The sequence below is a fragment of the Cetorhinus maximus genome, chromosome 13 (genome assembly GCF_964194155.1).
Source record: "Cetorhinus maximus chromosome 13, sCetMax3.hap1.1, whole genome shotgun sequence".
NCBI lineage: Eukaryota > Metazoa > Chordata > Chondrichthyes > Lamniformes > Cetorhinidae > Cetorhinus > Cetorhinus maximus.
Window position 1 is genome coordinate 105,142,451 of NC_135891.1, and position 20,523 is coordinate 105,162,973.

A 20,523-nucleotide genomic window follows, 5' to 3' on the forward strand; every position below is an offset into this window, starting at 1 on the left:
AAAGTACAAGCTGAGCTCAGGCCTTAGTACATTAGGTCAAAAGCCTTGGCTTTCTAGTTTTGAAAGCTGGTATGCTTGCAAAGAGTTGATTGCTTGGGAGTGGAAACTTTTTTCCACCCACCTGCTGCCTGTAGCAACAAGGGTGAATTCCTGTGGTTTGCTCAGCTGTTCAAAGTATATATGTTATATGTACTATATATATATATATATATGTATAATATATATGTGAGCCTAGCATTCACAGCTGTAAATAAAGGTGATTTCATTCAACTGGTTTAATCTCAGCATGTCCTGCCAATAATAGTTAGGGATAAATAAAAAACATATATTGCACACTTTTCAGTTTGCATATGCGTAAACAATTCTCGGAGGGGGCAACCTGGCTCCTGCAGTCAGGAGGAGAATCGGAACATCCTTTCAGACATGTAAGCTGTCAGCTGTGGTGAAAGTCTGCTCAGAGCTGTGTTCTGGCAGGGAGAGTTTCTCACCACAGAACAGATGTCTTACTGATAATGGATGCTGTATTTGCACCATGAGGACCCTCTTTGTGCTTGTACATTTTGCTGTGCTTCAGATGTGGCTTGAACAGCAATTATAAACTTGACTACCTAATGAGTAAAATACGTGAGTCAAGTTTATCAAGGCAAGGAGGTCATAAAATCTAAGGTACAATTGTTGGTTGTTCTTTTTTTAAAAAAAAAATAGAGCCTCAAAATGGAGGTAAAATGGTCAAGATAAGTTGACATTGATGGCGAATTCATAAAGTGCGTGTAATTTCCCCCTCCCAATTGAAAGGAAAAGATTAGGCAATTGGAGCAAAGTAGATTTTCACTTGTTTGAGCAGTAGCCTGCCACAGCATGTAACACTAATTTTCACCACTAAGGTGGGAACTCACACTTAAACTTGGCAGGCTCACGCACGCTAAGTGTTGTCAGCTTTCATCTGTGCTAGTGGTGAGGACTTCCCCAAAGAGGATAGATCTCAGTTTGCCCGTCAAAAGCTTTGACAGTCTGTCTCCTGGGATGAGGTTGTTAATAGAACCTCCAAAGCACCACGTGAAGGACAAGCTGGGCCCCATGTTGGACATAGCATTTCATCTTCAAAAAGCAGTTTAATGATACCTAGATTTTTTTCTTACTCTGCCTGTCTAGGGAGAATGATCCCCGTGCATCAAACACCTTGTACCCACTCCACGCACTTCCCACCTGAAACTTGAATAGGAGGTGAACAGGCTTCAAATTCACTACTCTCTATTATACAAAAACATATATAAATAAAACAAAGTGAAGTTTTAGATCTATAGACAGGTAGCTCTATACGTTCTTCTATCGTGTTTTACTTACTTTGCTTAGCCACAAGGTTCGCTTACACCCACCTTTTCATTAGCCTTGTTTTTGCTGTTTCTGTAATTGTTTTGCAATTGTTTCTTCTTGTGCAATTAAAAAAAAAACTAAATCTGGAACACATTTCCATAGCTGTTAAGGATATTTTGAGGAGCCAAAATGTCACTTGTTCTACATATGTAAAGCACTTGAGCTTGGCACGCTTTCTTGCCTCTGAGTCTACAGGCTGTGTGTTTTGAGTTCCATTCTGGGATTTGAGTGCATAACCTAAGCTGATATTGCAGTGTTGTGCTGAGGGAGAGCTGCAAAAGGTGCTGATCTTCAGATGAGGCATCATTAAGCTGTCACCCTGGTTACGACAGCAGACCGTAGCACGGAATTACTTACAGGCATATTGAACTTTTAAAGGAAGTTATGTGTTTTTTTTTTAAAGTCATATGAGCAGAAGCTGGCTGAGGATGTAAAGTAACCACTTCTGGAAAATTTCTGTGTGGATTATACTTGACCAACTAGTTCAGTGAGAACATGGAATGTCACGCCTAAAAAATGGTGTCAAGGCCTACTTCAGACAAAGACATTTGGAATGCAAAAGACTAAACTTTAAACTCCTGTGGTTGTGGGGACAATGGAGACAGATTACCACATCTCAGCAGAAACCATCTCCTGCTGAGTTATATCTCAGAATGTGGCAATGGTCTGAGTTGAAAGAAAGTTGATTCTGGGCGAAAGACATGTTTGTTTTTTTCCCTTCCAGGAATACATAAGGGAATCGGTTAAAAAAGCCAGCTGCCAACCTGATCTATATGTTCTAGTTCTGATGTGCTAGTGTGTGCTGTGAAGGCCACAGCAGAAGAATATTAACTAGATAGCCCTACAGCTTGCAGGTAAATGTCGATTTCTCTCCTCTCTCTCTCTTTCTCTCTCTCTGGCTGGAGACAAGTCAGCAAAGCCACAGTCAAAAAGGAAACAGGACACTCCTTCAGCTAACCTGCAGAACTAGTGTTTCCAAACCAACTGCTTAACTGCCAAAGTCAGCTCTACCGGAATCAGCCAACTTAACAACCACAACGTTTTGCCATTGACTCCTCATGGACAAGCAAAAGACTGATTCGTATATATTTTTAAACTTTTATATTTGGACTCAACTTCTCATTTCTGATCTGTGTTAATACGTGTTGCATATTTATTGTTTTTTCTCTGGTTTTAGTAACTAATAAACTTACTTTTTCATTGATTCAACAAAGCCTGGTTAAATTGGCTCCTTCGAAAACATAAATACATTTGGACTGGGAAAAGGTATCCGCAAGGGAAGGGATCCGTTTTAAATTAACCTTGTTGCAACCAACCAAGAGAATTGAATAAAGAAGGGGAGCCAGCTCATTCCTCCTTACCCAGGAGCATAACAAAATTGGGGTTCTGTTCGGGAAGTTAACAATTTGAGGTATTATGTCTGGGATCATAACAAATTGGGGGACCTCACCCGGGGCCTGGAAGTAACACCCTATCTGCCTGTCCTTTTGCTTCAAAAGGATGTGAAAGGTCACATGGCATTATTTGAAAAAGAGAAGGGATTAGTTTTCAAATCTTCACCAACATTCCTCCCTCAATGAACACCAACCAAAGAAAAACAAATTAAGTTTGTGGGATATTGCGGAGTGAAAAATGGCTGCTATATTTGCCTGTGTAATGATCATTGCCTTTCAAAGCAATTAATTGTACGGTAAATGCTTTGAGATATTTCTGAGTGGTATGCTATGGTATATAAGTGCAAGTCTTATAGCCTGAAGATAACGACTATCAAACCTGCATTGAAAAACAAAATAATGTTTTCTGTGAACAGTGAAAAGAAGAGGAGATTCATAGGGCTCAATGATAAAGTGGAATACGGTTGCATAAGCATCAAAAATGTAATTTTACTACAACCAGTCGATACCTAAAAGAAAGTAGAAGGGACTGAGAGCAAGAGATACATGTTCTCAGGGGACAGTTCACCCACCTACCTTCGCCACCGCCATATGTTTTTCAGCATGTAGCCTCTGGTGTACACATGAGACCATCAGTATATAAACTGATCTAAAATGCTATAAAATGGAGAAATTGCTTGACTTTTGGAAATTGGATAATGTGTGCCACCCTACAGGGACTCATAAACGTATTACATTGGCTATAGATACGAGACATCATCCAGCTTCAATTCAGGCTTTTATTACTTTCAAATCAAGACATTTCTAAAATTGGATATTTGTCCATGATGGGTACACTTTCTGCAGTTCAGTTCTGTTAGATGTAATTTAAGCCATAAGACTATCCTCAGAGCAATGAATCCATTGTACCCTATTCAAAATGTGACCATGCATCATCGTCTATCCCTGGTCCACCCACCCGCAGGACTGAATGATTCGGGGGAAGAAATAGGGCAGCGATGGGGTAAAAGAAAGCAAAGAAAATCACTTTGAAAATCATTACACAACGACAAAAATAGGTTCTAGTAGCGAGGATTAAATAATTAGATAGAATTTCTATTACTTAAACTTATTATATAACTTATCCATTGCAGACATTGAAAATTAAAATTTGCCCAATTGTATCATTCAGTCAAGAGTGCACATACGCAGGCAAGGATATTGCCACGATCAGCCAGGCATGTTTTGGACACAGGTGCTGGATAATACCTGTGAAGGTATTATTTTGTGCACGTTCCCCTTTTCATGATTTGTATTAAATTTTCATTCGCCCTCCCCTTCACAGTGAAAAATATTTGGAGTGCAGTTTAATGCTACTGTTGAAGATAAGCAACAGCAACTGATTTTTAGTGTCATTTCCATCATAACTGCCTGGACCCTATCCATAGCAAAAACAGAATTACCTGGAAAAACTCAGCAGGTCTGGCAACATCGGCGGAGAAGATAAACCCTATCCATGCCCAGCCCATCATTCCCCCCCAGTGGAGGACCTGACAAAATATAAGGCAAGATTTATTTTAAAGATTAAGGTTAGATTTGTGTCTGGAATCGAGATACCAGGCAAAATGGACACCAGCTAGTGCACCTGAAGGAGCCATTTGCATTCCATCTTTCAACTTTGTGACATTGAGTTATAAAAAGCAGAAGCGTTTTAAAGAGAAAAAGAATACTTTTCCTGAGTCTCATTTAGCTACAGGGACAGTTTCATATTAACTATTAACTTTCTGAATTGTGGTGACATATGGTCATCAGAGGCTCAACTCAATTCTATTGATCTACTTTCATACACTCTTATTTGTATGTGAAGATTGAGAATTGAATAAGAATGATAGATTACTAAACATGGGTATGACTGTCATTCTTTAAATATATTACATTTAGCAGTTACTAAGAGCCTATCCTTGTTTTCTCTGTATAATCCATTGTGATAATAATACAACCATAGAACCATAGAAAAGTTACAGCACAGAAGGAGGCCATTCGGCCCATCTTCTCCATGCCAGCTCGAGGACACCCAGGTGCCCTTTCTAATCCCACCTTCCTGCACCCGGCCCATTGCCCTGCAGCTTACAGCACTTAAGGTGCAGATCCAGGTACTTTTTAAAAGAGTTTAGAGTTTCTGCCTCTACCACCAACTTGGGCAGCGAATTCCAGACACCCACTACCCTCTGCGTAAAAATGTTCTTCCTCATGTCCCCCCTACACCTTCTGCAGCTTATTTTGAATCTATGTCCCCTGGTTCTAGAATTTACCACCAAGGGATACAATTTGATCCTGTCCACTCTATCTATTCCCCTTGTAATTTTGTACACCTCAATCAAGTCACCTCTCAGCCTTCTTTGTTCTAAGGAAAATAACCCCAACCTATCCAATCTCTCCTCATAGCTACACTTTTCTAACCCTGGCAACATTCTTGTAAACCTCCTCTGCACTCTCTCCAGAGCTATTACGTCCTTCCTGTAATGTGGTGACCAGAACTGCACACAATACTCCAGTTGTGGCCTCACCAGTGTTTTATACAATTCAAACATTATATCCTTACTTTTATATTCTATACCTCTGCCAATGAAGGTGGGCGTTCCATATGCCTTCTTTACAACCTTGTCTACTTGAACTGCTGCCTTCAGGGACCTGTGTACTTGTACGCCAAGATCTCTCACTTCATCTACCCCTCTTAGTATATTCCCATTTATTGTGTAATCCCTGTAACTGTTTGACCTCCCTAAATGTATGACCTCACACTTCTCTATGTTAAAATCCATCTGCCACTTTACCGCCCACTCCACCAACCCATCTATATCGTTTTGGAGATTATGTCTACCCTCTACACTATCCACTACTCGGCCAATCTTTGTGTCATCTGCAAATTTCCCAATCATGCTCCCCACGTTCACGTCCAAATTGTTAATATATAACACAAACAGCCAGGGTCCCAACACCGAGCCCTGTGGAACAGCACTTGAGACAACTTTTGATTTGCAAGGGCATCCATCGACCATTACCCTTTGTTTCCTGTTACAAAGCCAACCTTTTATCCAGTTTGCCACATTACCCTGAATCCCATGGGCTTTTACTTTCCTGACCAATCTGCCATGTGGGACCTTGTCAAATGCCTTGCTAAAATCCATGCACACAACATCCACTGCACTACCTTCATCAACCCTTCTTGTCACTTCCTCAAAGAATTCAATCAAATTTGTGAGGCAAGACCTTCCTTTAACAAATCCATGCTGACCATCCCTGACTAGTCCGTGCCTTTCCACATGAATCCCTATCTCCCAGGATTGATTCTACAAATTTGCTCACCACCGATGTAAGACTAACTGGCCTATAATTGTTTGGCATTAATATTAGGACTTATGTGCAATCGTAATTATCCATCTATGAAAGATGATGGTCATGCAGTAAACAATCCATTTCAGACCGGGTGTCTTCATCTGGCTGACCTTTGGCTGATGAGGCCAGTTGAAGGGGCAGGTTCTGCCACAAGTACCACCCATGAAGCTTCCAATTGTCATTGTGGGTTGTTGTTTTGGGCTTTGGCACCTGTTGCCAGGTCACAGTAGCCATTGGTCATCATGGTGGTGCATGCCAGACCATAGGAGGTGTCACTATTTTCCTCTTTCGCCAGCTAGTGACTCCCAGGTGTGATAATCGATGATAGCAGGGCATTCATATTATGCTTGCAAGCATCCCTGAATCAGAGCTTTGAGATTCCCACTGGTCTGCTGGCTCTATACCTCACCATACAGAAAATCCTTGGGTATGTGACCATCTTTCATCCTGTGGACGTGCTGGAACATGGTCGAAGCTGCCTCTCCTTGATGAGTGCTAACAAACATGGGAGCTCTGCCTTTGAGTGAATGGCCAGCTTTGTGATTTTGTCCTGCCAAGGTGTACCCATAATGCGCTGTAGACTGTGAAGATGGAAATTGTTGAGCTTCTTCACTTGATAGCTGTAAGTTGTCCATGTTTCACAGCCATACAAGATGCTAAGAACACAGGCCTTCTAAACCATCATCAATATGCCGCCAATATTTGTGTTATCTTCTCCAGTAGGACATGAAAAGAAGTCTGGAAGCTTGGGAAGTTTTGTTGAGCTGGTGCATTTCGATGCATAAGGGGGTCTTTATCAATCATTTAATTCCCAGAAAATAGGATAAGTAATTGTGCAACAATATGGCAATAAAGAAGCATATTAAAACACAAGTGAACTGCCCAGCAGCTATTTGATATTAATGCAGGTATTTCTCCCTGAGCCCTCATATTCATTCATTGAGAAAATAGGCAGTTTGCTGCTTTAAATCAAATCTTCCTGTTTCCAGAAAGCTAAACATCATTCCAATGCCAGTTATGGCTAAAACATGTCGCTTGACTTTGGAGGTGGGGCAATTGCCAACAGTGATGCCAGTTCAGTGACCAGTCTTGATGTGAGCAGCAACCCATTTATTGCAAGGAAGAATGTGTGACATTCAACGCACCTTTTAAGATTCTGGTGGCTAGCATGCAGCTAAATTTTACATTCAACAGGCTGACCCAAAGTAAATCTTACCAAAGTAAATCATTTTGTTCAAAACTAAAAGAAATAGAACTTTCTAGGGTATTCTTACCTTTGGCAACCAGAAAAAGTTCTCAGAGTCTGACTCTGAATGACGGCAGACAAATACGTGGCTGTGGTGAAAGGCCTAAGCATCCACTTAAGGCCTTAGTATCCATTTAAGGCCGTCTCAGTGATTCTCTTGCTGCTTATATGAGCAAAAGTGGTGAATGACAACTGAAGATATTTCCACACTTACATTAATCCGATTCACATTCAGGATTGCAAGCTTAGTTTATTGAGGGGGAAAATAGCATTCAAGAAGGAGTTAAATTCGATCATCACTAATGTTATAAGCTGTGAGGAAATGAATGAATAACTTCCAAATTATTTTATGCGGTTTTAAGTAAACGGCTTTGCAGTGACATTTTTCGAAGACTTAGTAAATAATCATGTGAACAAAAATATTTTGTTCAAAGTTCAGATCACCACCATAATGAAGAAATTATACCATGAGAGATGAGAAAGAAAAGCCCGTGTGAGACATCAGGGAACAAATAATTCAATAATGAAAGTCAGATTTATTTAGTCACGATTCTTTTCTTTTTCAATTACAAGAATGTCTCAGATGAATGAAGAGAGTCATTTAAGGGTTGGATGTTGTTTATGTGAAAACATTTCGTTCTTGACTTCAATGGAATAGCATTCTGAGCCCAGTTCCTAAATGGTTCAAATCATGAATGTAGGTGACCCTTTCCCTATACAACCTTACAAATCCTAGATCTTCCCTTTGTGGGGCTAATGTAATTTTGGGTAGTTCAGCGCTATTGTTGCTTCTTCTCCAAACTTGCCAAATTGTTATCTTACAACATGGTGTAAAGACCGATTATCAATGATGCGGTAATGGACATCAGGGCACTGTAGCAACAAAGCTTTTGTGCTCATGATGGTTGACAAATATGAACAAAAAGTTGCGCATTTTAAAGGAAAAATGCAGTTAATGGAGCTCTCGCTGCACACAATCATTTGTGGGATATGATAATTTTGTGAGAGGAGGAGTGAGAGATTATGAAGTAGAAGATAAGTGTGAAGTGTTTCTTGATTGGTTCCTGGGAATTTTGAACCAATTAGGGTAAGTAGATTGGCACTAAGATTTTTAAAAATTTGATTATGGGATGTGGGCATCACTGGCTAGGTCAGCATTTATTGCCCAGCCCTAATTGCCCTTGAGAGCAACCAAGTTGCTCTTAGAACCATAGAACCATAGAAAAGTTACAGCACAGAAGGAGGCCATTTGGCCCATCTTGTCCATGCCAGCCCGAGGACACCCAGGTGCCCTTTCTAATCCCACCATCCTGCACCCGGGCCATAGCCCTGCAGCTTACAGGACTTAAGGTGCAGATCCAGGTACTTCTTAAAAAGAGTTTAGAGTTTCTGCCTCTACCACCAACTTGGGCAGCGAATTCCAGACACCCACTACCCTCTGCGAAAAAGAGTTCTTCCTCATGTCCCCCCTAAACCTTCTGCTGCTTATCTTGAATCTATGGCCCCTGGTTCTAGAATTCTCCACCAAGGAAAACAATTTGATCCTGTCCACTCTATCTATTCCCCTTGTAATTTTGTACACCTCAATCAAGTCACCTCTCAGCCTTTTTTGTTCTAAGGAAAATAACCCCAGCCTATCCAATCTCTCCTCGTAGCTACATTTTTCTAACCTTGGCAATATTCTTACAAACCTCCTCTGCACTCTCTCCAGAGCTATTACGTCCTTCCTGTAATGTGGTGACTAGAACTGCACACAATACTCCAATTGTGGCCTCACCAGTGTTTTATACAATTCCACCATTATATCTTTACTTTTATATTCTATACCTCTGCTAGTGAGGGAGAGCATTCCACATGCCTTCTTTACAACCTTGTCTACTTGAACTGCTGCCTTCAGGGACCTGTGTACTTGTACGCCAAGATCTCTCACTTCATCTACCCCTCTTAGTATATTCCCATTTATTGTGTAATCCCTGTAACTGTTTGACCGCCCTAAATGTATGACCTCACACTTCTCTATGTTAAAATCCATCTGCCACTTTACCGCCCACTCCACCAACCCATCTATACCGTTTTGGAGATTATGTCTACCCTCTACACTATCCACTACTCGACCAATCTTTGCGTCATCTGCAAATTTCCCAATCATGCCCCCCACGTTCACGTCCAAATTGTTAATATATGACACAAACAGCCAGGGTCCCAACACCGAGCCCTGTGGAACAGCACTTGAGACAACTTTCCATTTGCAAGGGCATCCATCGACCATTACCCTTTGTTTCCTGTTACAAAGCCAACCTTTTATCCAGTTTGCCACATTACCCTGAATCCCATGGGCTTTTACTTTCCTGACCAATCTGCCATGTGGGACCTTGTCAAATGCCTTGCTAAAATCCATGTACACAACATCCACTGCACTACCTTCATCAACCCTTCTTGTCACTTCCTCAAAGAATTCAATCAAATTTGTGAGGCAAGACCTTCCTTTAACAAATCCACACTGACCATCCCTGACTAGTCAATGCCTTTCCACATGACAGTTAATCCTAGCTCTCAGGATTGATTCTACTAATTTGCTCCCCACCGATGTAAAACTAACAGGCCTATAATTGTTTGGCATTTCCTTTGATCCCTTTTTGAACAATGGAACCACTTCTGCATTTCTCCAGTCCTCTGGTACCTCCCCTGTATCTAGTGAAGATTGGAAAATCATCCTCACAGCATCTGCTATCTCCTCCCTGACTTCCTTCAGCAGCCTCGGAAACAATCCATCTGGCCCTGGTGACTTATCAACCTTCAAGGATTTCAACCCTTCGAATACTTCCTCTCTCTTTATGACTATCCCATCCAATATCTTGCAGTATTCCTCCTGGACTGCTATATCTACATCCTCCCTTTCCTTTGTAAACACAGAGACAAAATATTCATTCAAAATCCTTCCCACAGCCTCTGCATCTACACACAAGTTTCCATCTTCATCTCTGATAGGTCCCACTTTTTCCTTAACTAACCTTTTAGCATTAACGTATTGGTAAAACATCTTTGGATTATCTTTAACTTTACTTGCTAATCTTTTTTCATGCCCTCTCTTTGATTTCCTTATTTCCTTTTTTACTTCGTCTCTGCATTTCCTATATTCGTCTAGGCTATCTGCCGTGCTTAGTTCTTTGTGCCTATCGTACGCTTTCTTTTTCTGTTTGATTTTCCTCTGTATTCTTCTGGACAACCAGGGGGGGTCTAGATTTGGCAGTACCACTCTTATTTTTGTAGGGGACATGTCTACTTTGTACAATAAGGATCTAGCTTTTTAGTGCTTTCCACTGGTTTTCCACTGTTTTATCCTCCAGCAGTGCTGTCCAGTCCACCTCAGCCAAGTCCCTTCTCATTTCTGCAAAATTTGCCTTCCCCCAGTTCAAGACTTTTACTCCTGCCTTATCTCTGTCCTTTTCCACGGTAATGCTAAATCTAACTGAATTGTGATCACTGTCGCCAACTGTCACTTCACCCACTTGCCCTTCTTCTAGACTAGGTCTAGAATTGCATCTCTTTTCGTTGGGTTTGTCATTAATTGGTTGAAAAAATTTTCCTGGATGCACTGCATGAATTTTTCTCCCTCAGTGCCCCTTATATTGTTTGAATCCTAGTTCATATTAGGATAGTTGAAGTCTCCTACTATTATTGCCCTCTTGTTCTTACAAGCAGAGATTTGCCTACATATCTGTTCTTCTATCTCCCTTTCACTATTTGGGGGTCTGTAGTATACTCCCAGTAGTGTGACTGCCCCTTTTTTATTTCTAAGCTCAATCCATAAAGCCTCGTTTGTTGACCCATTTAGTATATCATCCCTCCTCACAACTGGAATTGATTCTTTAACCATTAGTGCTACCCCACCTCCTTTTTTATCTCCTATTCTGTCGTGTCCGAAGACTCTATAACCAGGGATATTAAGCTGCCAGTTTTGTCCTTCCTTTAGCCAGTTCTCTGTTATAGCAATGACATCCTGCTGCCATGTGTCTACCTGTGCCCTTAACTCATCTACCTTGTTTGTAATACTCCTTGCATTGAAGTATGAACAATTTAACCCCATCAATTTCCCTTGCTGGACACTTTTAAACTTTGCTTCTTCTGTAACTCCATGTCTATCACAACGTCCCTAGCTACTGTTCTACCTCCATTTTTCTGATCTGAATCTGACCTATCTGATCCTACTCCTGGGATCCCATCCCCCTGCCACACTAACTTAAATACTCCCCAACAGAACTAGCAAAAGCCCCTGCAAGGACACAGGTCCCAGCTCTGCCTGGGTGCAGCCTGTCCGGTTTGTACAGGTCCCACCTTCCCCAGAACCGGTCCCAGTGCTCAAGAATCTGGATCCCTCTCGGCTACACCATCTCTCCAGCCATGTGTTCATTTGGTCTATCCTCTTATTCCTGCTCTCGCTAGCACGTGGAACTGGGAGTAATCCTGAGATTACTACATTTGAGGTCCTGCATTTTAATTTATCTCCTAACTTCCTGTACTGAGCTTGCAGGTCCTCATCCCTTAGTTTACCTATGTCGTTGGTACCAATGTATACCATGACCACTGGCTGTTTACCTTCCCTCCCCAGAATGTCCTGCGGCTGCTCCATGACATCCTGGACCCTGGCACCAGGGAGGCAACATACCATCCTTGATCCACGTTTGCGGCCACAGAAGCATCTATCTGTGCCCCTAACTATTGAATCCCCTATCACTATAGCCATGCCACTTGTTTTGCTCCCGCCCCTCTGAGCAGCAGAGCCACCCACGGTGCCGTGAACTTGGCTGTTGCTGCTTTCCCCTGAGAGGCCATCCCCCCCAACAGTATCCAAAGTGGTATATCTTTTAGAGAGGGGGGTGACCACAGGGGACTCCTGCACTACCTTCCTGAATCTTTTACTGTTCCTGATGGTCACCCATTCCCTTTCTGCCTGTGTAATCTTCACCTGCGGTGTGACCACCTCGCTAAACGTGCTATCCACGACTTGCTCAGCATCGCGGATGCTCCGCAATGAGTCCACCCGAAGCTCCAGCTCCGAAATCCGGTTAGCTAGAAGCTGCATTTGGACACACCTTCTGTACACATGGTCACCAGGGATGCTGGAAGCGTCCCTCATTTCCCACATCCTGCAGGAGGAGCATATCACGGGTCTGAGTTCTCCTGCCATGATATCCCACTCGATTAAGCTAGTTACTCCCTTAAAAAATACACTAGCTCAGGGCCTTATTTATGTTAGCTAGGAACTTTGTTTCTTGACTAATTATACTTGTACAGTACTACTCTATACTTTTTTTAGTTCCTACCTCAGTATTAAGCAATGAATTACTTTAATAGATTGAATAAAAAAAACTCACCAGGATTTACTCACCAATCAGCTGCTTTTTAAAAAATCCACTGTCAGAAGAGTGTCCCTCCCAGGTCTGGTGCACTCCTGAAGGTACTGCCTCTCCCTCTCTTTTTTTTAATTTTTTTTTTGCAAAAATATACTTTATTCATAAAATATCTTCAATCACATTCCAAACCATTTCAAAAACACCATTACAAGGGTACAATCCGGTTCAACTTTTACAAAATGTATCACCAGGTGCATCAGTACAAACAATATTACAATCATTTACAGCCTTTCATTTTGAGCTGTACAGCCCGAGGGGATTTAAACAGTTCCCAGTCTCTCGGTGCACTGTGGCAGAAAGGTCTTAGACAGCGACCCTTCCCCATTTCGCCTTTGCGGCAGCTGCCCCAAGCTTTAGTGCGTCCCTCAGCACGTAGTCCTGGACTTTGGAATGTGCCAGTCCGCAACACTCGGTCGGGAACAACTCTTTACACTGGAAGACCAACAAGTTTCGGGCAGACCAAAGCGCGTCTTTCACCGAGTTGATGATCCTCCAGCTGCAATTGATGTTTGTCTCGGTGTGTGTCCCTGGGAACAGCCCGTAGAGCACAGAGTCCTGTGTCACAGAGCTGCTCGGGATGAACCTCGACAGCAACCACTGCATCTCTCTCCAGACCTTCTTTGCAAAGGCACAATCCACAAGGAGGTGAACAACAGTCTCTTCCCCACCACAGCCACCTCGAGGGCAACGTGCAGAGGGGGTGAGACTCCTGGCGTGTAGGAAGGATCTGACGGGGAGGGCCTTTCTCACCACCAGCCAAGCCACGTCTTGGTGCTTGTTGGAAAGTTCTGGCGATGAGGCATTCTGCCAAATGACTTTGACAGTCTGCTCGGGGAACCATCCCACAGGATCCACCCTCTCCTTTTCCCTCAGGGCCTCTAAGACTTTACGTGCTGACCACTGCCTGATGGACTTGTGGTCAAAGGTGTTTTTCTGCATAAATGTTTCCACCAGGGACAGGTGGTACGGCACGGTCCAACTACTTGGAGCGTTCCGCGGCAGCGTGGCCAGACCCATCCTTCGCAACACTGGGGACAGGTAGAACCTCTGCACATAGTGACACTTGGTGTTTGCGTACTGAGGGTCTACGCACCGCTTGATGCAGCCACACACAAAAGTGGCCATCAGTATGAGGGCGATGTTGGGCACGTTTTTTCCCCCTTTATCTAGAGGCTTGTACATCGTGTCCCTGCGGACACGATCCATTTTTGACCTCCAGATAAAGCGGAAGATGGCTCGAGTGATCGCCACCACGCAGGAGTGTGGAATGGGCCAGACCTGCGCCACGTACAGCAACAGCGAGAGTGCCTCACATCTGATGACCAGGTTCTTACCCGCAATGGAGAGGGAACGTCGCTCCCACATGCCCAGTTTCCTTTTCACCATAGACACTCGCTCCTTCCAGTTTCTAACACATGCCCTGGTCCCTCCGAACCATATCCCCAGCACCTTCAGGCCGTCAGCCCTGACAGTGAAGGGGACAAAGGATCGGTCAGCCCAGTTCCCAAAGAACATGGCCTCGCTCTTCCCACGATTTACCTTGGCTCCCGAGGCCAGTTCGAACTGGTCGCAGATGTGGATCAGTCTGCGCACCGACAGCGGATCCAAGCAGAAGACGGCGACATCATCCATGTACAGGGAGGCTTTTACCTGAGTGCCTCCACTGCCTGGGATCGTCACTCCTCTTATGCCCGGATCCTTCCTGATGGACTCAGCAAAGGGTTCTATGCAACACACGAAAAGAACAGGCGAGAGAGGACAGCCCTGCCTGACTCCAGATTTAATTGGAAAGCTATCTGTTTCCCACCCATTGATTGAGACTGCGCTACTGATGTTAGTGTAGAGCAGTTGGATCCAATTTCAAATTCCCTCCCCAAGCCCCATTTTGGAGAGCACATCCACCATATAGGTGTGCAATATTCTGTCAAAGGCCTTCTCCTGATCCAGGCTGATGAGGCAGGTGTCCACACCCCTGTCCTGTAAATAGGCAATCGTATCCCTGAGCAGCGCCAGGCTGTCAGAGATCTTCCTGCCTGGCACAGTGCAGGTCTGGTCAGGGTGAATCACCAATTCCAGAACGGATTTGACCCGATTGGCGATGACCTTGGACAGAATCTTATAGTCCACATTCAACAGTGAAATGGGTCGCCAATTTCTAATTTCCTCCCTTCCCCCCTTGTGTTTGTAGATCAGGGTGATGATGCCTTTCCTCATAGTTTCTGACATGCTGCCGGCCAGGAGCATACTCTCGTACACTTCTAGCAGGTCTGGGCCCATCCAGTCCCACAGAGCCGAATACAACTCCGCCGGCAAGCCGTCGCTTCTGGGAGTTTTACTGTTCTCGAAGGACTCAAGGGCCTTAGTCAGTTCATCAGGAGTTAGCGGTTTGTCCAGGCTCTCCCGCGTACTGTCATCTAAGACCTCCGTGATAGAGGACAGGAAGGACTGGGAGGCCGTGCTGTCCGAGGGCTTCACGTCATACAATCCGGCATAAAAGGATTTGCTGATCCTCAAAATGTCGGACCGTGATGACTTTACTGAGCCGTCTTCTTCCTTCAGGTTGCTGATCACAGAGCTCTCTCTGTGTACCTTTTGGAAGAAGAAACGTGAGCACGTCTCATCCTGCTCCACGGAGCGGACTCTGGAACGGAAGATGATCTTGGAGGCCTCCGAGGCAAAGTGCGAGGCTTGCTGGCTCTTCACCTCTTGGAGTTCCTCCTTGACATCGACCCCCATCGATTGCAGCCGGAGCAGATTCTGCATGTTTTTCTGGAGTCGGGACATTTCCCTCTGTTCCTTTCTAGCTTTCTGGGTGCCTTCGAGGATGAAAAACCTCTTGATGTTTCCCTTGATCGCTTCCCACCAGTGTGTCAGGGACTCAAAGAGGGGTTTCATGGTTCTCCAACCTTTGTAATCCCTTTTGAGCTCCTCAATGTTCTCTGGGGTCAGCAGTTGCACATTTAGCTTCCATGCTCCCCTGCCCACCCTCAGGTCCTTCTCCAAGTGGTAGTCCGCCAGTAGGAGGCAGTGGTCAGAGAAAAACACCGGCTTGACGTCGGTGGATCTGACTGTGAATGCACGGGACACAAACAGGAAGTCTATCCTGGAACGAATGGACCCGTCTGGCCGCGACCAGGTGTATCTACGCTGCGCTCCGTCTGCAGGGTTGCTGAAGACGTCGTGCAGCTTGGCATCCTTAACTGTTTCCATCAGGGATCTGGACGTAGCGTCCAATCTGCTGTCGGCCCTGCCGGATCGTCCAGCCGCATCGATGATGCAGTTGAAGTCACCGCCCAGAATGACCGGCCTGGAGGTCGCCAGCAGCAGTGGGAGCTGCTGAAAAACGTCCAGCCGCTCAGCCCCTTGTGACGGGCCATACACGTTAATTAACCGGAGTGGAGCGTTCTTGTACATTACGTCTGCTACGAGGAGGCGCCCGCCCACCACCTCCTTAACCTCGGAGACGGTGAAGTTGCCTCCCCGCAGCAGAATACCCAGGCCGGAGGAACGAGAGTCGTTTCTGCCCGACCAGATCGATGGCCCAAGGGACCACCATCGTGACCATTGCCTGTAGGAGCTGAGGTGCGGTATCGCACACTCCTGCAGAAACAACAGGTCAGCTTTGACCTTGGCAAGGTAGTCCAAGGTCGCAACACATCGCGTAGTAGATTTAATGCTACGCACATTTATGGATACAATCTTTAAACCCATTTTAAAGCATTTATTCTCCTACCAAACCCATTGTCTCTGAGAGTCCCAGACCTTTAGCCTGCTCCTTCATACCCGTAGTGAGCTCAAATTGCTTCACTTTGGATGGGCTGAGGTAGTTCCCCTTGGCAGTGTTCTGCTCAGGTGGCATCTGGGGGTTCGCGTAGAGAGCGGGTTTTGAGATGACCTTTGCTGGAGAAGCTTCTCCAAAACTCACCCCCTCTGGGGTGTTGCTGTTCCCGGCTTCCTGGAGCTGGGGTGTGATGATTGCCTCACTGCTCCCAGATTCCAGGGGCTGTGGTGCACTGGCCTCCTCAGGTTACAGGCAAAGTTGGGGTGCGCTGGTCTCCTTGTTGTCTCCAATGTTCTGGAGCTCGGGTGTCTCGTCCTCCAATGCCCTGGAGCTTTGCCGCCTCTTCTGTCGGTGCCGCCCTGGCACTTCTTCATCCGAAGAGCTGCTGCCTTTGTCATCCATGTCGGATGGGAGACGCCGCTTGCCGCTTGTCTGGGAAGTGGCTTTGCTTCTTCTTCGCTCCTTCTTCCTTTTGGCTCTCTTCACCGTCCGCCACTCCCCCTGCTGCTTTTCCACTGCTGCCTCCTCCTCCATTGATTCGCTGTCCTGAGGACTGGGAGGTTCAGGGGGTAGTGCTGCTGATTGGCTATCTGTTGCCTCAATCTCTTCCTCCACCTTGTCTCTCTCTGTGTCCTCCTTTGTCCCGTTGAGCTCCCTGGGGGCCTTGGTGGTTGGAGTGACACGAAGCATTTCTTCTGCTTCCCCCTCGTTGGCTTTGGCTGCCTGTGCGTAAGTACGGCAGCGTTTGGGGCAGGTCCTGTAGAGGTGACCTGCCTCGCCACACAGGTTGCAGCACGTGGCCTGTTTGCAGTCTTTTGTCTGGTGCCCTTCCTGTTTGCAGATCTTGCAGAGGGAGGCGCTGCAGTTGGCCGCCACATGACCAGCCTTGCCGCATGAGCGACAATGCTTGGGTTGCCCAGCGTAGACCAGGTAGCCACGGTTTCCCCTGATAGCGAATCTGGAAGGAGGGTGGAAAAATGCTCCCTTACCGTCGGTCTTTAGCGTGACCTTAAACTGGCGTTTGCCTGTCCAGATCCCCAAGTCGTCTCGAATCTCGGTGCCGCTCCCCACCTTATCGAAGTACCTGGTGAGGAAGGTGACCACGTCGGCGACAGGGACGAAGGGGTTGTACAGATGCACCATCACCACACGTTCCCATTGCAACGGCAGAGAAAAGAGGGGCTCCGCTGTTTTTATTTTGGTTTGAGGAGGAGGGAGGGATGGAAACACTACAGCAATGTAATGTTTGGGGCTATCCTGTTCTTTGACAGTGGGTCCTCCTCGATCCCCTTCTGAGTTGCGGTGACTGCGCTGACTTCTCCCAGAATGCTTCTCAGTCACTTCTCACTACCACCCTCTGTTGGATGCTCTTCCTCCTGTTGAGAGCAAGGGTCCATTACCTCGATCCCCTTCTGAGTTGCGGTGACTGTGCTGACTTCTCCCAGAATGCTTCTTAGTCACTTCTCACTACCGCCCTCTGTTGGATGCTCTTCCTCCTGTTTGAGAGCAAGGGTCCTTCTCCTCGATCCCCTTCTGAGTTGCGGTGACTGTGCTGACTTCTCCCAGAATGCTTCTCAGTCCCTTCTCACTACCGCCCTCTGTTGGATCTTAGTTGGTCCTTGAGAAATTTGAGCCAATCAGAAGAGGAGAAGAGGTTATTCATTGCATTGCAGATGCTTAAATTGTGGTATGCTATAAAAACCTTTAACATGTAAAGGATATAGCCAAGCTTATTTTCTGTATTTTAATGTTACTTCCTGCTTGCCATAGTGATGTTTTATAGTTGGCAGTAAAGTGTCACTTTTAACACATTGGGATAGAATTGCAGCATAAAGAGGGCAGTATTGCTTCCTTTTACAATTGCTATTCAGGCTATTGAAAACAATGGAACTAAATTTTCTGTGAGGCATGTAGTGGGCAGATTCTGTGGTACTTTGCAATACACGTTGCGATTGATTCACCCGGGGCCCTTACAATAGTTGAGCTTGAATCTTTGCAAGATCATTGATGGCTTAGGCTGAAAATGTGTCTTCACGAGGTCTACTAGCTTGTTAAAGGATCTGGAATTTGGCACTTACAGGGCCGTCAGACTACGGATTAGATTATATATCTCACTCCGCCGTTATTTCATTCGCCACAAAGTAGAAACCTAGGCGCTCTAAGAACTGGCTCCAGTCTTCCTTGGATGAACCATATGGGTCGATTCTGCCGAAGTGTGGCATGACTGGTGAGTATATTTTATTTTCTTCCCTTAAAAATCAAAATACTCACATTCACGAGGCAAGGTGCAGTGCCAGAGCTATTTATCCTCATTGCCAATTGTAATAAACTTGGTGTACTGGACAGGTTTCTTCTCAGAAACAGTAAACTTTATTTACACCGCTGCTGACGAAGCAACACGCTTGAACCAAGACCAAGGCTTAAAAGCTCCGCCCCTAAGATCACCCGCGCTTAGGGCTGATTCGTCTGTACAGTCACATGATCCCCAAAACAGTAGGAAAGGTTTTACTTGCAATCACTACAATATTTATCCAAGAATGAATCTGCTCTTTGTCCTAAAAATGCAGGATGGCCTATCATTGACTGTTGGGCAAGATTTCACTGAAATCTATGAGAACTGAAGGGCAGAGTCACATGAGGGTACGTGTTTTATTGCCTTTTTTATTTTTTTCATTTTCTTGTTTTAATCAACGCTTCATTGCCTCAGGGAGATTATGAGGCGCTCAGTCGCGTACATGCGTGAAGTTTGCGTTCAGCTCGCTCGTCCTCCTCTCCCTCTGCACAGGCAGCGCTCAGCGCTGCCGCTCGCGTCTCACGCTGGGTGGGCCTTAATTGGCCTGCCAGTGTGAAACCGCGGTCCAGTCCCGATCGCGGGCAACGGTCGGCTTCCCCACCGCCCCCACCCACCCCTGCCCGCCAAGGGCAAAACCATGCCCCTAATTTTTTTGACATGATAAGGAATTACATAAGTTGAATTATTATCACAGCCCTTTATTTTAGCCTTACCTGCTAATGTGAGCAGTGATCAAACTTGGCCACCATCAATATGATCGATATGGGCCATTGTGCCACAAAAACCAAAAGCTGCCTTTGTCTCACATGCTATCACCGTTTTTAACACAGTAGAAATTACCCAATTCATTTGATGATGAGCAGCAGATTTTTTTCTTCCTTATTTGGAAAACAAGAAGCAATTGAGGTAACTAAAGGATGGCACCTCTGCCATCCTTTACTGGAGTGCCAGCTTAGACCTTAAGGCCAAAAACAAAGAAGATTACCAACTGAGTCACGCTGACATATCTAGGCTGACAACATCATTCTGATTAGCCTCACAGATAAGTGATCAAAGACGCAACATTTCATTAATTGGGTATCATTATGGAATTCAAAGCTGTCCATCTGGGTTCCAATATTTACAACCCAGGGCTTTGGTATAATAGAATTCAATTCAGCATTCGCCTGTACATTGCAACAAAATGATGCCTATAAACAAACTCAAAATGTGGACTTTCTGTCCCGTTCAACTCAAGCTTACCATATCATATATTCTGTGATACACCAATCTGAAGAAATAACATTCCATTAGAGAAGTGCCATTGACCCAAACCTTTCCTGCAACCTGTATAATAAGTATAATGGCCCTTGACTTCCACTGCATACCACAACACAAACATTGTACTATCATTTATTATTCTAGCTTCTATCTTCATTTTTGAGAATATGAGTTGGGAAGTGCTCCTATAATTTGTCAGCACTTCGACTGAAGAGGTTTATTTTTGTTTACAAACAAAAGCCTTGACTTCCCTTAGGATTTGACTATGTCTGAGAGAGAAGTCCAGATATCCCAGAAACATGATTCAATGCTGTGTTAATTAGGAGGTGCATTTTCAAAAGAGGTGTCAGGACTGCAGGGTATGGAACAGCATAGGGATAAAGAAC

General features: G+C 44.9%; 1 long non-coding RNA gene across 1 annotated transcript in view; it reads left to right on the top strand.

The window, feature by feature from the left end:
* Nucleotides 1-392: 392 nt before the first annotated feature.
* LOC144689247 (uncharacterized) overlaps nt 393-20,523 on the top strand; it is a 57,380-nt gene continuing 37,249 nt past the window's right edge. The window contains exons 1-2 of the long non-coding RNA XR_013578607.1: nt 393-624; nt 2,099-2,228. This is a non-coding gene — a long non-coding RNA (uncharacterized LOC144689247). The remainder of the gene's footprint in view (nt 625-2,098; nt 2,229-20,523) is intronic.